The following is a 17702-nucleotide window of genomic DNA, read 5'->3' as shown; positions in this document are numbered from 1 at the left end:
AGTACAGGAGTTGGGAGGTCATGTTGCGGCTGTACAGGACATTGATTAGGCCACTGTTGGAAAATTGTGTGCAATTCTGGTCTCCTTCCTATCGGAAAGATGTTGTGAAACTTGAAAGGGTTCAGAAAAGATTTACAAGGATGTTGCCAAGGTTGGAGGATTTGAGCTATTGGGAGAGGTTGAACAGGCTGGGGCTGTTTTCCCTGGAGCGTCGGAAGCTGAGGGGCGACCTTATAGAGGTTTATAAAATCATGAAGGGCATGAATAAGATAAATAGATAAAGTCTTTTCCCTGGGGTCGGGGAGTCCAGAACTAGAGGGCATAGGTTTAGGGTGAGAGGGGAAAGATATAAAAGAGACCTAAGGGGCAACATTTTCATTCAGAGGGTGGTACGTGTATGGAATGAGCTGCCAGAGGAAGTGATGGAGGCTGGTACAATTACAACATTTAAAAGGCATCTGGATGGGTATATGAATAGAAAGGGTTTGGAGGGATATGGCCAGGTGCTGGCAGGTGGGGCGAGATTGGGTTGGGATCTGTGGTCAGCATGGATGGGTTGGACCGAAGGGTCTGTTTCCGTGCTGTACATCTCTATGACTCTATGGCTCCATGACTGGGAGGGAACAGTCCTATCTGCTGATTGTTGTGCGGTGTCCATTCATCCGTTGTCATAGCATCTGCTTGGTCTTGCCAATGTCTGGCTAGGTCAAAGGCATCTTGAAACCCATTGTACAGGTACCCCCAGGTTCTGTCGTGACACTACAGATTTCTTACTGAAATGCTGCACCCACGGACCAGTCGATCCGGGAACACTCCTCATCAGAATGGACATTTTAGATGTACAGCACGGAAACAGACCCTTCGGTCCAACCCATCCATGCTGACCACATATCCCAACCCAATCTCGCCCCACCTGCCAACACCAGCATCCCCCACAATGATGTCATCGTGGCAACAGCCTCAGTACTAAACACCAACAACTGCCAATCTCCAAACACCATCCTACAACTCATCTGCTTTATCCTTGATCACAAGATTTTCACCTTTGACAACCAGTTCTTCATCCAGACACACAGAACAGCCATGGGGACCAAATTTGCACCCCAATATGCCAACATTTTCATGCACAGGTTCAAACAAGACTTCTTCTCTATGCAGGATCTCCAACCAACATGATACACCAGGTACATTTACGACATTTTCTTCCTCTAGACCCATGATGACGAGTTACTGAAAAAACTACACAATAATATCAACAAGTTTCATCCCACCATCAAAATCTCCATGGACTACTCTCTACTATCTGTCTCATTCTTGGACGCATGCATTTCCATCAAGGATGGGCACCTTAGCACCACACTGTACCGCAAACCCACGAATAACCTCACAATGCTACACTTCTCCAGCTTTTGCCTGAAACATATTAAAACAGCCATCCTCTGTGGACAAGCTCTACGCATACAGAGGTCTGTTCAGATGCGGAGGAACGTGACGGGCACCTAGAAGTACTCAAGAATGACCTCATAAGAACGGGGTACGATGCTCAACTCATCGACCACTAGTTCCAATGTGCCACAGCGAGAAACTGTAATGACCTCGTCAGGAGACAGACACGTGCTGCAACCGAGAGGGTACCCTTCATTGTGCAGTACTTCCCGGGAGCCGAAAACTTCTCCATGTTCGTTGCGGCCTGCAACACATTATTAATGAGGATGAGCACCTCACCAAGACCTTCCCCACACCTCCACTTCCCGCCTTTAAACAACCACCAAACCTCAAACAGATCATTGTTTGCAGCAAACTGCCCAGCTTTCAGGACAACACCATACAGCCCTGTCACGGTGGACGCTGCAAGACGTGTCAGAGTGTGGACATAGATACCACCATTACATGTGGGGACACCTCCCACCATGTGCATGGCAGGTACTCATGTGACTCAGCCAACGTTGTCTATCTCATACATTGCAGGCAAGGATGCCCTGAGGCATGGTACGTTGGCGAGGTCAAGCAGAGTCTACAGCAATGGATGAATGGGCACCGCACAACAATCAACAGACAGGAATGTTCCCTCCTGATAGCTAAGTTCGATACCTATGGGGATGGCGTCAACCGAGACCTTGGGTTCATGTCACACTACAGGTGTGACCATTGCACTATACGCACCCACAGACACACACACAGACAGACGCACACACACAGATAGACACAGACATACAGACACTCCTACATACACACACACACACACACAATCCTACAGATCCATACATTCATGCAGACCCTCTCTCATCCACTCATACATACACACCCACACTCACACCCGCAACGTCTCACAGACTTATACCCCTTTACACTCACACTCACATACATACACACACTCTCTCACAGACACTTCCCCAACTTCCCCAACCTTCCCAACTCCCCCACCAACACACACACGCGTGCACATGCACACGCGCACATATAAGTTGGTGGGGTGAATTTGTACTTGCAGAATTATATTTTATTTTGCTCAAAAACTGCATGAATTCATGTAAGATTTTGTAAATTGTTTTTTTAGATTAGAATCAGTCTGACCATTGGGGCACAGACAGCCTCACACAGGGCAGCTCACACCTTCAATGCATTATCTGGGCCGACATGACACCAATTGTTAAAGTTCACTTGGGAATGTAACTTTTAAAAAAGTTCTGCAATTTACATATAAAAGAACTGAAACCAACATGGTCATTCTAAAAGATGAGAGACTTAACAAACAATCCAGGTCTTTTTCATCACACTGTAAACGTTTGCTATAAATTCTGTGTCTTACGATCTTATACTCCACAACCACCTGATGAAGGAGCAGCGCTTCAAAAGCTAGTGCATCCAAATAAACCTGTTGGACTATAACCTGGTGTTGTGTGATTTTTAATGTTTCCAACACCAGCATCTCCAAATCATTATTCATATACTCATCAGATGCCTTTTAAATGCTGTAATTGTACCAGCCTCCACTAATTACTCTGACAGCTCATTCCTTTCACGCACCACCCACTGCATGAAAAAAGTTATCCCTTGGGTCCCTTTTATATCTTTCCCCTCTCACCCTCAATCTATGCCCTCTAGTCCTGGACTCCCCCATCCCAGGGAAAAGACCTTGGCTATTCACCCTATCCATGATTTTATAAATTTTGATAAGATCAGCCTCCGATGCTCCAGGGAATAAAGCCCCAGCCTATTCAGTCTCTCCCTATAGCTCAAACCCTCCAATTCCAGCAATGTCCTTGTAAAACTTTCCTGAACGCTCTCAGATTTAACAACATCCTTCCTATAGAAGGGTGACCAGAACTGAATGCAGTATTCTAGAAGTGGCCTCATCAATATCTTGTATAGCCACAATATGACATTCCAACTCCTAAACTCAATGTTCTGACCAATGAAGCCAAGTATGCCAAATGCCTTCTTCACCACAACTATCCGCCTGCAACTCAACCTTCAGGAAACTATGTACCTGCACCTCTAGATCTCTTTGTTCAGCAATATTCCCCAGGACCCTACCATTAAGTGTATAATGCCTGACCTGGTTTGCCTTACCAAAATGCAACTTCACATTTATCTAAATTAAACTCCATCTGCCTCTCCTTGGCTCATCAGTCCATCTGATCTAGGTCCCATTGTTCTCTGAGAGAATCTCCTTCACTGTCCTCTAGACCACTTATTTTGGTGTCAGCTGCACACTTACGAAGCAAAGCTCCTATATTCACCTAGGAGAAAGTGAGGACTGCAGATGCTGGAGATCAGAGTCGAGAGTGGGGTGCTGGAAAAGCGCAGCAGGCCAGGCAGTGTCCGAGGAGCGGGAGAATCGATGTTTCGGGCATAAGCCCTTCATATGCCCGAAATGTTGACTCTCCTCCTCTGATGCTGTCTGACCCGCTGTGCTTTTCCAGCACCACACTCTTGACTCCTATATTCACCTCCAAATCATTTGACTGAGTCAGGTTACATGGGTCAGATACAACATTGCTTCATAATGGTCCTGTGAAGCACCTCGGAACATTTTACATTTTAACATTGTTGCAGCTAACAGCAATTATTAAACCCTGATGGAGTGGGGTTTTTTTATTTGTCCTCGGAATGTGCACATTACTCAGGAGGAGAAAGTGAGGACTGCAGATGCTGGAGATCAGTTGAAAGTGTGTTCCTGATGAAGGGCTTATGCCCGAAACGTGATTCTCCTGCTCCTCGGATGCTGCCTGACCTGCTGTGCTTTCCCAGCACCACACCCTCAGCCCACATTACTGGGAAGGCCAACATTTATTGCCCATTCCTACTTGCACAGAAGGCAGCTAGAAATCAAATACATTGCTGTGGACCTGGAGTCATATATAGACCAGACCAGGTAAGGACAGCTGATTTCCTTCTTCCAGTGTGAACAGATGTGTTTTTACCACAAGCAACAATGGTTGCATGGTCTATATTAGGCTAGCTCTTAACTCTAGGATTTTGAAATTCAAATATAACCATGGAAATACAGCCTACAGTCTGATCCCAATCTAACCAAATCCCACAGTGCGATTTGAACTTGTGCCCCCAGAACATTAACCTGGGTTTCTGTTTACTAACCCAGAGATTACCACCACACCGCCATGTCCCATTCAGTATGACTGCATTGTTCACTACTTGACAAAGACATTTCAATTTTTCTGGGTGCATCTTTCAAGCCTGCGATCTGTTCTGCTCCTTTAGTTAATTGCCACAGGCTGAAATTCATACCGTGAAAAATGTGTTCAGCTGAATCGACCGTCTCTCTTTCAGTTCACCTCTTACTGCTCACTTCCTTTAAAGCAGGAGATATACTGAGGAACACTTTGGTGTCAGTTGCACACTTACAAAGCTCCTATATTCACCTAGGAGAAAGTGAGGACTGCAGAGGCTGGAGATCAGAGTCGAGAGTGGGGTGCTGGAAAAGCACAGCAGGTCAGGCAGCATCCGAGGAGCAGGAGAGGCAGCTGCTTCACCAGTGACAGTATTCCAGGAGCTTTTTGCCAATTGTCAGTATATCCCAGCTGGTAACGAGGGAGAAACTGTGGCTTATTCTACCGTCCCTCACAACCTAATGACCAAACAGTGAAAAACAAGTGCCCGATGGGTTAGTTTGTTGAATGCAGTCAGAAGATTAGATTACATTACAGCGTGGAAACAGGCCCTTCGGCCCAACAAGTCCACACCGACCCGCCGAAGCGCAACCCACCCATACCCCTACATTTACCCCTTACCTAACACTACGGGCAATTTAGCATGGCCAATTCACCTGACCTGCACATCTTTTGGACTGTGGGAGGAAACCCACACAGACGCGGGGAGAACGTGCAAACTCCACACAGTCAGTCGCCTGAGGCGGGAATTGAACCCGGGTTTCAGGCGCTGTGAGGCAGCAGTGCTAACCACTGTGCCGCCCATAAGAACTTCTTTCATAAAGAAATACAAAGTGTTTTTGAGACACAGCTGACATTTTTGTGAATGACAATTCAATGTGTTATATATTGAGCCCAACATGTTGAGGCAATATAGAACAATAGCTCCTCTAAGATATGCAACCCAGTGTGCATTTGCTTGATAGGACATGCTCAGCCTGTATGTATCATTTCTGTAAAACTAATATTTGTGTATTCCACAGAGACCTTTCTGAATCAGATTATACAAGTCCTTTGAAAACAAAATCAGCTTGCTTCTTCTGGGCAGCAATCATTCTGACACCTTGCTTAAAGTTGTTTGTTCTAAAGAATGACCGGATCTAGTTTGGTTTTGTATGCATTACGCACAGTCCAAGGAGAGCGAAAATTAACATGTTCCATCTTGAGTTCAGAGGGAAAAGGAGAGGTGCTGTCTGAATTCTAGCATTGATCAATCCCAGTCAGGCACAGCCTGCAAACCTAAGGTTCACATTGTGTTGCAACAGAACAAAGTGTTTCATTCTTGTAACTGTCTCTCCCACAGAATGGGGGTGTCACTGGGTGGGACCATATTGAATCAAGTGGCATGCTTTCAGAGATCAGTTCAGAAACAGTTTTGGAGTTGCATATAGGCTTTGACCATGGGTGGCACTGCTGCCTCACAGCGTCAGGGACTCGGGTTTGACTCTACCCTCGGGCGATTGTCTGTGTGGAGTTTGTATGTTTTCCTCAGGTCTGTGTGAGTTTCCTCAAGGTGCTCCGGTTTCCTCCCAGGGTTCAAAGATGTGCAGGTTAGATGAATTGGCCATGCTAAGTTGCCCGTAGTGTCCAGGATGTGCAGGCTGTGTGGATTAGCCATGGGAAATGGCGGAAGTTGGGGTTGCAGGGATAGGACAAGGGTATGGGTCAGATGAACTTCAGAGTATCAGTGGAGACTCAATGGGTTGAATGGCTTCTTCCTGCACTGTAGGGATTCTATGATCTACATCCAACCTTAAAGAATATCAGTGAAAAAGATGAATTGTTACAACAACTGATGATCAGGATCACAATTACTGAGACTAGATCTATATTCCGAATTTTGAATGCCAATGCTAAAAAAGATATATGCACTCATCAGGGGATTTCACAAGAATACACTGTGTAGAGAGAAACAACATTTACGTTGTATGAGGAGAGAGTGCTGACTGGTTGAAACGTATCCTCTGATTGGTAGAGGTGTTGCCATGGAGAATGCACAATTTAATGATGAAGAAAATTTTCCACATTTTATTCAGCAACAGCCATGTTCTGAACAACCAACAACTCCAGATTTTATGATTTGAAGCTAAATTTCCCAGCTGTCCTGATAGGATTTAAACCTGTTCCTCCAGAGCATTAGGCTGGGTCTTTGGATCACTGGTCCAGTGAATCCCCAAACACAGTGTCCATAACATTTCCCTTAGGGACAGTTATATGCTGTGGACCACTCAAATCTGGATTGAGAGTTTCCAAACTTGTTTCATACAAAAGCCCTAACATCAACACTTTCAAAACCAAAAACAGAACTTGCAGGAAAAGTTCAGCAGGTCTGACAGCACTTGTGGAGAGAGATCAGAGTTAACATTAATCAGAGTGACCTTTCCTCAGAATTTCTGTTCATGCCTCTGATTTCCAGCACTTGCTGTGATTTCAGTTTTTATTTATACTTTCAACATTGTTTTAAAGACAGAATTAGAATAGATGGATGTTTGATGACTGGGATGGACATGATGGGCTGAAGGACCACTTTTTGTGCTGTAAAAACTTGAAACTGTTATGAGTGTGTTTGTACAACTTTAATAAAATAATTACTTTGAAAAATCTAATTTTTCTGAAGAAGTCATATCAGACTTGAAACGTTAACTATTTCTCTCTCCACAGAAATTGCCAGACCTGTTGGGTTTCTCCAGCATTTTGGTTTTGACGATTTTACATCTGTTCATACACTGTCAACTGTGGGTTCATTATAAATCCACATGCTTACTATGAAAACTTGCTGAGTTGGGATTATACCCTTACACTTCATTGCCATCACTGACAAGAGGTTCTAATTATTCCGGCTAATTTTTGTACAAGCAGTTTCCTCTTAAATATGGGAATAAGAATGTAAATTTGAAATATAAAATAAGAATTAAATATTTGGCATTAATATGGGAACAGAATTACATTTGTACATCCTGTCCCAATTGTCACCTATTCCTGTTTCATCTGAAAATTATATTTTGCTGTAGTGAGTGCAGACTCTCTCTCAGTCTCATTCACTACTGAAGTTGCAGTGTCTTCATTTATGAAATGCCATGGTTATAATGGTGGAATTCACACCAACTGTTCTTGATAAAATTAAAATGTACAGATTAAACAAATTGGATCAAAGTCAGCCCTTTACAAGCTTGTCTTTTGGATGAATTAAGAGCAGTTTGCAGCAGTCAAGGCCATGAAATAAATAATAAAGTTGTGCATATTTTATGGTGCTTTAATGGCCTCATGACGTCTGCAAGTGCTTCATGAATGAACTGCAATCATTGCTGTAATGAAGGGGAACTTGCAGCAGGTTCCCACGATCAGCGGGATACAATGTGACCGGATAATCTGTTTCTCAACTGTGAAACAAACATCAGGCAAGACACTGGAAGCACCAGCCAATCTCGTGGTTGTGACATTTTAAAGATATATTTAATGCCCATTCCTAGCCGTCTCAATCTCAGAATAAGGGCTCACACATTTAAGACAAAGTTAGGGAGGACTTTCTTCTCTCAGAGGGTAATGAGTTTGTGGAATTATTTACTACAGAGGGCTGTAGAGGCTGGGTTGTTATATGTTCCATGCTGAAATAGACAGAGTTTTAGTCAGTAAGGGAGTGAAGGGCTATGGGGAAAAGGTAGGAAAGTAGAGTTGAGGATTATCAAATCAGCTGTGATCTCATTGGATGGCAGTGCAGACTTGCTGGAGTGAATGGCCTCCTTCTGTCTGACATCTTGTAGTTTTATGGTTTTAGAAAGTGGCAAACCTTCTCCTTGAACCACTTTGTGATGACAGCCCTGAGAGACAGCAAGTTACAGGAGATTGACCTAACAATGCTGGAGGAGTAGTGATATACATTCAAGCGAGATTGATCTGTGACACAGAGAAACACTCGGTTCTGGTACTCGCAGAGGGTTTGTTGCTCAAAGCCTTAGAGAGATTGGCATCTACAGTGCCACGAATAGCAAGACCATGACCATGCGGCAATTTCTGAACACCGGAAATTTCACAAGCGACTATACTCTGCCATAGTATAAGGTCCTGGAGCAAAATTTGTATAATAGGACACTGGAATCTCACTGGAGTAAAAGTACATCTATAATCATGACCATAACCACTCTGCATTTAAGAAAGTGAAGCATCCCAAGGTAGTTTACAGCACTATAGTTATATTTTCAAAGCATCCAATCCAGAGATGTTATTACACACATCTGGAGTAAGTAGGGTTTGAACCATGGCCTCCTGGCTAAGAGGCTGTGATTCTACCACTCCACCACAAGAACCCTTACACAATAGAAAACACTTCATGCATTTGTGTGTCATCCTTGCGTGGGAATCATGCTAATCCATGTTCCAATGTTAGCATATGTGCTGCCAACAAGAGGATAGTGATGCTGTGAGCTGCCTCCATGAATTGTACTGACACCATGGAGATAACTCTACGATGGTGAGTCCTCATGGATCTGCCTACCATGAGGTCTAAGCATTTGGCTCCTGCCCTGTACTCTAGAGGCTGCTTTCTTACGTCTGAAGGTCTGTCCTAGTCTGATCCTGCACTCTGCACCTCTGTCTCCAGTGTACCCAAGCGTCACTACTGTCTGACTCTCTGGTGTTCAAACAAACTCTCTTTTTTATGTTCATTCATGAAGGTGAGCATAGATCAACATTTATTACCCATGCTTAATTGTCCAGAAGCCAGTTTAACAATCAACCACGATGCCATGAGTCTGGAGTCACATTCAGACCAGACTAGGTAAGGACAGCAGATTTCCTTCCTTAAAGGACATTAGTGAATCAGATGAGTTTTTTTGAGAAGCAACAATGAATACATGGCTACCATTAGACTGGTTATCAATTGGGGAGGTTGCTGGTAAGTGGGTGAGTAACAGATCCAGCAAGGATGGGAGTGGCATGTTCAGGAGTTGTCAAAGGTCAGCGGGATGTAGCTGGGAAGGTTAAGGGGGTGAAGGGTAAATCAATGATAAGTTGGGGTTGAATTTAATAACTACACAGGATTTAGAGCAGGTTTTTAATTCTCTAACTTTTCTGTGTAACGGTTAAGCTCAGGTGTTTCAGAATTCTCATGGCTTATCAGACACAAGGGAATTGTCTATTGATTGTTTGAATTCCCTCAGACTCAGCAGCATCAGGAATTCTGGATGTTCCCAGCCTATGCTGCTTCCTTGTGACATTTGTCTTATAATTCATGCAAAGTTTTCCCATTCCTCCCTTCCTACAGACTCCATAGTAAGTGACGGTTTCTGGCAGGGTTAGATCATCATTTACATCATTACCATATTAATTTCTATTCACGTACAACTGACTCAGCTTTTGATCTTGCATCTCAAGCAGATCTGTCTTCAAGATGCCCTGAAGGAAGGTGGAAAGGAACAGAGATGCCCAGGGAGGGGAGTAGCTCAAGGATCTAGGCAGTTGAAGACCAGGCCACCCAATAATGAGGGGGGCACGTAAGAGGCCAGATCAGGAAAGTGCAGATTTCCCAGAGAATTGTAGGGCTTGTAGAATTCAGAAAGAAAAAGGGAAGGATGAAAGAATGGAAAGATGAAACATAGAATATAGGAGAAGGAGTAGGCCATTTGGCCCTCTGAGCCTGCTCTGCCATTCAATATGGTCATGGCTGATCATCCAACTCAGTCCCCTGTTTCGACTTTCACCTCAAACCCTTTGACTCTTTAATCCCTAAGAACTACATCCAACTCCTTTTTGAAAACATTCAATGTTTTGGCCTCAACTGGCTTTCTGCGACAGAGAATTCCACAGGTTCCCCACTCTTGGAAAAACATTTCACCTCGTCTCAATCCCAAATAGCCTACCCTTTATCCTTAGACTGCAAACGGCATCAATATCTCATGTATACTAGAGAAAAAGAGTTTTATGTTCTGTACACATATTCGAGACACATTGTACAAGTTAAAATACTCTATGTGGACAGGGTGAATAGAAAACAGCTGCTCCCCTTACGCAAACAGTCAATAACAAATAAATACTGAGGAATGGTCAAAGACTTTATAAAAGCAAAAGTTTTTTTTTGCTTCACAAAACTACACTGAAAAACAGGCTGGTAAGTCCTCTTAGAAGTACAGAATCCCCAATTCTTTCTATGATATTTGCTCAATAAAAAAATAGCCGGGCAATTGGTGCAAGTTTAACTGCACGACAAAATTGACTTGGTGAGAATCAATACTCTCACACCAATAAGCAACTCATTGTGGCCAACAATTATTACCTTAAAAATGTGACAAAATTCATTATTGTGCAACTGGGTTTCAGTGTTGATGTGGAGGTGCTGGGTTGAACAAGGTCAGAAGTCACATGACATCAGGTTTATAGTCCAACAGGTTTATTTGAAATCACAAGCTTTTGAAGCAAAGGACTTCACCTGACAAAGGAGCTGCACTCTGAAAGCTTGAGATTTCAAATAAACCTGTTGGACTATAACCTGGCTTCAGCATGTTTATCTTCAAAGGGAACTTGCTAATCAGCAAGTCTTTTTCACACAGTATAAGCACCTAGATCTTTCTTCATGTTAAAAAAAATCTCCACTAGTAGCATATATTCACTGGAATGATACTAATGTAGTGAGCATTTCATACCAATGCATCAGCTGAAAATGCTTCTCAAACATTATTCCACAAAGGGAGTGAACTTCGCAAAACCCAAACCTCACTGAACATGCAAATCAAGTCAGTCACACGTTAAAAAGCAACCACTTGTTAAATGGAATAGGAATTGCCCAAAAGATGGATGACAACACTCCAAAAGGCTCTTAATATCTACCAGGGTTGAGGCAGCCTTTGCTTTTAGAAATAGATTAATAGCTGATTCTTGCCGGTTCTGAAGCCAATAGCTTTGAGTAAAAGCAAACAATATGTATCTCAGGGATTATTTTATTGGACCTTCAATTCAGTCAGTAAATGGTTCTTTTTTTACATAATGCAAGATTTGGTGTAATCTGGTGGTATTTACTCTGAGATAATATTTGTAAGCTTTGCAAAAGTCGGTGATTACACATTAAGACGTTTAGAAATGTGCTGCTTTATTTGTTGTTTTGAAGATATTGGTCACATTAACACAATCACAACATCAATTTTAATGTTCTTACTGCCCCAGAACCACTCAAACATCTAAATCATTCCTTAGTGATCATCCCATATGTCATATGTTGGGCAGTATAAGCCCCAAGTCCCCCTTTGACAAGCTGTTGTCAACAATTATGAACCTGATCACAAGATGATAACTTCCATTAATACAAAAAATTGTTCAACCTTGCCAGAAATCCACTTTATTAAAAAAAAAGTGTTAAAGGTACTAAACAGGGCACAAAAAATATAAAAGATCGTCAGTGCCTGGAGACAGTGGTTTAGTGGTGCTGATACTAGACTTGAAATTCCTGATTGATGTTTTAAGGACCTTGGTTTGAATCCCACGATACAAACCAGGCAGCAGACAGTGGAGATGGTTGTTGTATCCAATTGCCAGCCCTTTTGCCCAATTATGTTTGCACTCAGGTGTTCATTGAAAAGTGGCAAATGGTGTTCACTGGTACAGTAAAGGGTTTTAGAGATGAGTGGGTACCGCAGGGGCTGGAGTACATCGCCAGACCAGAGTATGTGATTTTGGTTTAATAAGTTTCCATTAACCATTTGCTGGCTACTTTACAGTGTCCCACCAGACCTGTTCAACCCATTAACTTTTTTTATTTTAAGAGTAAAGATCGTCAGCATGTCAGAGTTGAAGCCTTAAACTCAAAGTGACCACAGAATATTTTCTAGTGGCAGATTAATGAAGTGTAACAGAGGAGACATAATTTATCCTTTATGCAGCCTACTGCAATCCATAATGATTTAATATCCTGCAACCTTGTAGACTCTGGCTTTGAGCATGGAGAAAAATAATATGCTGCAACCTCCCATTCCTGGAAGAAATGCTGTCGACCAGTCCTTCAGAAAATAAGAAATTACCAAATAATATGTCGAACAATGGATAACTCAAGTAATTATTTCCATATTTAGGTGGTAATCTTACATCATGTAAAGCTCATAGAAAGGTGAAAACACTCAATGCAAATTGGACCTTACAATGCAGAAATTCTACACAACTTTATTGCAGTTCATGAATTGTGGTGAAAAAAAGAGCATTCCCATGTTTTCACAATAAAACCACCGTATTTTTCTTTAACTAAGTGGTAAGACAGATATTTCCACAGTGCCAGAGGCACAGGTTGATCATAAAACACATTGTTTGAGTGGGGCAATACCATGTTTTGCTCTTCCAAAATGTAATCCTTTACTTCCAATAGAGTGACATCTACTGGCCTGCTTCTGAATTGTTGCAATTAAGTCTAAGTTTGTATTAAGACTGCAACTGTATGATGACCAATATTACTGGGCTGGCTTTGATGGTCAGTGACCTCAAAGAAAACAGACACAGAAGGTCTAGAGATCTCTGAGGCATGGTATTGCCCTTTTACAATTTCATTCTGACATTAACTCAAGAGGATCTCTAGCACACAGCAGCAGTGTTTCCAGCAGTAGGAAAGCAGTCAATCACATCGAAATATTCTCACAGACAGCAAACTGAGAAGCCAAAAGTATGGAATATCCCTCATCTTAAATTAAATTTTCAGATAGCAAAATAAAATAACGACTTGATTATGATAGAAACTAAAATTAATAAATTTTTGGAAAAAGCTTTAAACATGGTATTTATTATTAAGAAACTTGGCTTTCCACAAATGAAGGTAAATACATTATTGGAATGTTAAAATCTCAGTTACACCTCATTTAACAAGATATTCCTATTTTTTTTTTAATAAGAGGTAGAGTTGCTTTCAGACCATAGGGCTCCTCTCTCATTACAGAGATGACTGGAGATGGTTTAACCAGAGGGTCACCATATCTCAGGTGATGTGAAAGGTTGGGAAGCAGGGTCCTTCATGGTAACCTCAGCCGATGCAGGAATTGAACTTTTACTGTTGGTATCACTCTGCATCACAAACCAGCCATCTAGCCAACCAAGCTGATCATTTTTATAACAGGATAGAGAGCAAGAGTAGAAATGTCTCACAATTAATTAATTCTCTGATTGCACTCTGGTGGTGCCTCAATGAGACCCCCTCTGGAGGAACATTGAAACACTGGCAGCAACTTCTGGATTTCTGAATTATTGTGCACATGACCAGACTGCAGTTGTCACCTTCAGTTTCAGTATAATAATCACGGCAACTGTTGACTGTTCTGTCATCTACAATAACAGAAGATCAGACTCTTGTAGGCAGAAGATCAGTCAAAGCACACCCTTAATTTTCCTATAAATAATGGCTATCCAAGACCCTGCCTGACACTTGTCACCTTGCTAAATTTAGCTGATAACTCGAGCCTCCCCATAAAACAACTGCTCTTCACCCATCCTGCCTCAATTGGAATACAGCATCCAGTTCTGGATACCAAATGTAAGGTAGGATGTGAAGAGTTCAGTTAGGGTGCAGGAAAGTGACACAAGAATAGTTTCAGGAATGAGCAGCTTCAGTTACATAGATAGATTGAAGAAGCTGTGGCTGATCTCCTTGGAGAAAGTTTAATGGAGATTTGATCTAGGTATTCAAATCATGAGGGGTCTGCCAAGAGTAAACAGGGGAAAATAGTTCCCATGGATGGGATTTTCAAAGAACACAGTCAACCAATATATGATTGGCAAAAGAAACATCAGAGAAATTAGTAAAACCTTTCCTTGTGAGTGTCTGGGATCTGGAATCTACTATACAAGACTGTGGAGAAAGCTTCAGTTGCAATTGTCAAAAACATAAGACACCAAATGCTCCCAGATTCAACGATGAATTAAATAGCTAATATGGGGTAAGACTTGACCTGGGGATAAATGTCCTGTGAACTCAACTACAAGCAGCCTCACATCTTACTGAGAGTCGTCTGCTTTTGAAAAACCTTCTCTCAAGCTAAAACATTAAATTATCAAAAAGACTACATGCCTGTAAAAGAGACAAATAATCCCAAATTCTAACTACATTCTTTGCTTCAGCTGCAGCAAATGTGTGTGTCAATGCTACATGTGAGACATGAGAGTGTGATGCTTCATTTTAAAATCTATGGACAAGTGAGAGTAATAAATAATCTTTATTTTAAAACTCAAAAATCTTACAGCTGAAATTATTTAGCTGGGGCAAGCACTCGGAGGATAGGCAAATGCACACGCCTCACTTTGACCAGTAAGAAAACATGTAAATTCTTCCAGCGATCCCAATTTAAAATGTGATTTTTTTAAAGCACGTTGTCACATCAGAGCCTTCTCTGACCGAGCGACTTGGAGAACAGGATCAAAAGCTCAATTCTTCCCATCAATGAACTAGTTTTCCAGATAGAATATGGGGGTAAAATGGAGGACAGCGAGATTTATTTCTTAATGAAGTAAATTTACCAAATGATCATCATCCATAAAGACCTTCTGAACATTCTTAGAAAAGAAAATGAAGTATTTAACACTTTGAATCACAAAATTAACCTAGAGTATTTTGGCAAATTATACCCCCAAAGCTCCTCCCTCCTATCACTTGCTGTTGGTAGCAGTGTTACTGTTGTTAGCCTCATAGGCCACACCATGTCACAAAATGATACTTGATGAGGTTTTTTTAAAAATCTCCATCTACAAAACAGAGGCTAATTATCATGGCGCCTTCCCAATCTGACGAATGCTTTCCTTGTTCACGATTGATATATTTTGAGAAGAATATTGAAGTAAATGTGAGATATTTTCTGCGTAAGGGAGTCATTTCTATTACTAAAAGAATACAATGTATTTACAAACACTTTCACTTTTGTGGAGATTTTTTTTCAAATGAACTTAAACTTTAAGCTTCATTGCCCTCTTCCACAGAACTACCCCTTGAAGCTGTTCTCGTCACTAGAATAAATTGGATAAGGAACAAAGGAAATGGCCTTTCAACCATGCTCTATTTACTTCCTAATCAATCTGTTCAGATGTTAGAGACCTCAGACCTGTTCAACCAGATCATTTGGCTGATCTATATTTTAATTCCATTCATCTGCTTTGGTTCCATTTATATTTTTGAAAAGTCAGTCCATAAATGACATTTATAAATGAAGTCATTTGTTTTCATGGGTTAATATAATTATAAGTGCTGAAATAAAAAAGCAATTTGTTTTATTTCTCATTACAGTTTAAGATTAATATCTTGCGCTGAGTGAATTCAAGTTTAACAATTTTAAAAATAAATTACACAAAAGAATAAGTGCAGTTAAAGGAAAGGCTTTCATGCTTTACACTTCCCTTTTTCTTGCTTTGTTTTTTCACCTTTGTCTAATCTTTGTTCCTCAGGGAGGGCTATGCTGTCAAGGTTGTGAATGCTGCTCAAGTGTTCGTTCAACAGGAGGTGAAACATACAACATCCAAAGTCAACCTCAGTGCTTCCAAAAGGCTATCATGCAACTAATTAAACTCATCACATGAAGCCAATAGGTGTAGGAAGAAAGCAGCTTAAAGACCTGTTTTGTTATCCAGAGTAACAAACACCATTACCACAAAACACTCCCATGTATCAGAAGAATTCAAAGGCGCGAGATCTTTGCCAGAATAATATAGGAATATCGGCTTTAGAAGTTAACTTACTAAGAATTACAGTGGTCAGACTATAATGCAAATAATGAAATAAAAGTTATATTTTCTTCCTCCAGTTAGTTGCTTTAAAATGAGGTTTACTTATACAAGTACACTGAACTGGATACTGTTACAAAATATCTAGCATTAGTTAGATATAAGTTGGGTGTCAGTTGCTCTAATAACCCAAGGAATGTTGTAAAGTGTGACACACCTGGACATACTCCCTATTAAATTCAAATTATAGCACTTCACCAACAGATGTTTGATGAATAGGGAAGGTTTGAATCTTGAAAATATATTTCTGGCCTTGAATGAGAAGGAGAAAGATTGTTCAGGTATTTTTAATAGTGATTAGTCAATGATTAGTCTGGCAGTAAGACATGGACTTGTTTGTTTAAATGCAACAACTTGCATTTATGTAGCGTGTGTAATGTAGAAAAATGCAGCATGCCATTTCACCATACATGTGGAAGCTGATCCCTTGTCATTCGATAATGTTACCTAAAGGCAGTACAGGACCATTGTTAGAGATGCTATTAATATGATCAGATAGGCAAGAGAAATCAAGTGAAGGCGAGTGTTGTAAAATTACCAAAGAGAAGGACAATGAAAGGTTTTGCAATGTGTTGGCCGGCAAATATTTCCATTCACGACTGATTAAACAGGACCAGAATTAAGACTGGAAACATGTACTTGGAGTTACAGAAAAAAGGATTGTGGATTTTGAGGTGGCAAATGACATGCAGCAGTTGAAGGGGAAATTGGAAATAGATATCTGCAGTTACAGGAGTAGTTGAGAGCTGTGTTTTGAGGAGGGGATGGTGCTAAGTTTTGAAGGGGAAGGTAACAGCTTCCAAGATCAGAACCATTTACACCGTTTGTTTGCTCGAGTCCCAAAAAGGATATTGGATAGTCAGAAATTCACCAGGGATGGGCATAATAACTGTGGAGAGTGGATGAATGGGTGAGATGAGCTCAGAAAGGGCAGAGAGAGAAAGTAGAGCAGTTGAACACATGCTGAACAGAACGACTTACCAGCAATTAATTGCCCAAGCTCCACATGCATGGGCAAGCATGTAGCAATTTTGATTTGCAAAGTTGAGTTTATTATTTTAAACACAGGATCAAACAAAAGGGAGGAACTTACAGCAAAGTAGTCAGTGCAGACTGAACTGTTTGCACTTAAACTACTCCAGATGTATTAGGACGATTTTAAAATGCAACTAATATGTGCCTTACATGATATTACTAGGATGTTGGGCGGCACGGTGGCACAGTGGTTAGCACTGTTGCCTCACAGCGCCAGAGACCCGGGTTCAATTCCTGCCTCAGGCGACTGACTGTGTGGAGTTTGCA

This window comes from Chiloscyllium plagiosum, chromosome 27, assembly GCF_004010195.1.
Source record: "Chiloscyllium plagiosum isolate BGI_BamShark_2017 chromosome 27, ASM401019v2, whole genome shotgun sequence".
Taxonomy (NCBI): domain Eukaryota; kingdom Metazoa; phylum Chordata; class Chondrichthyes; order Orectolobiformes; family Hemiscylliidae; genus Chiloscyllium; species Chiloscyllium plagiosum.
The sequence above is the reverse complement of the archived record's forward strand: the minus strand, read 5'-3'. Positions refer to the sequence as shown.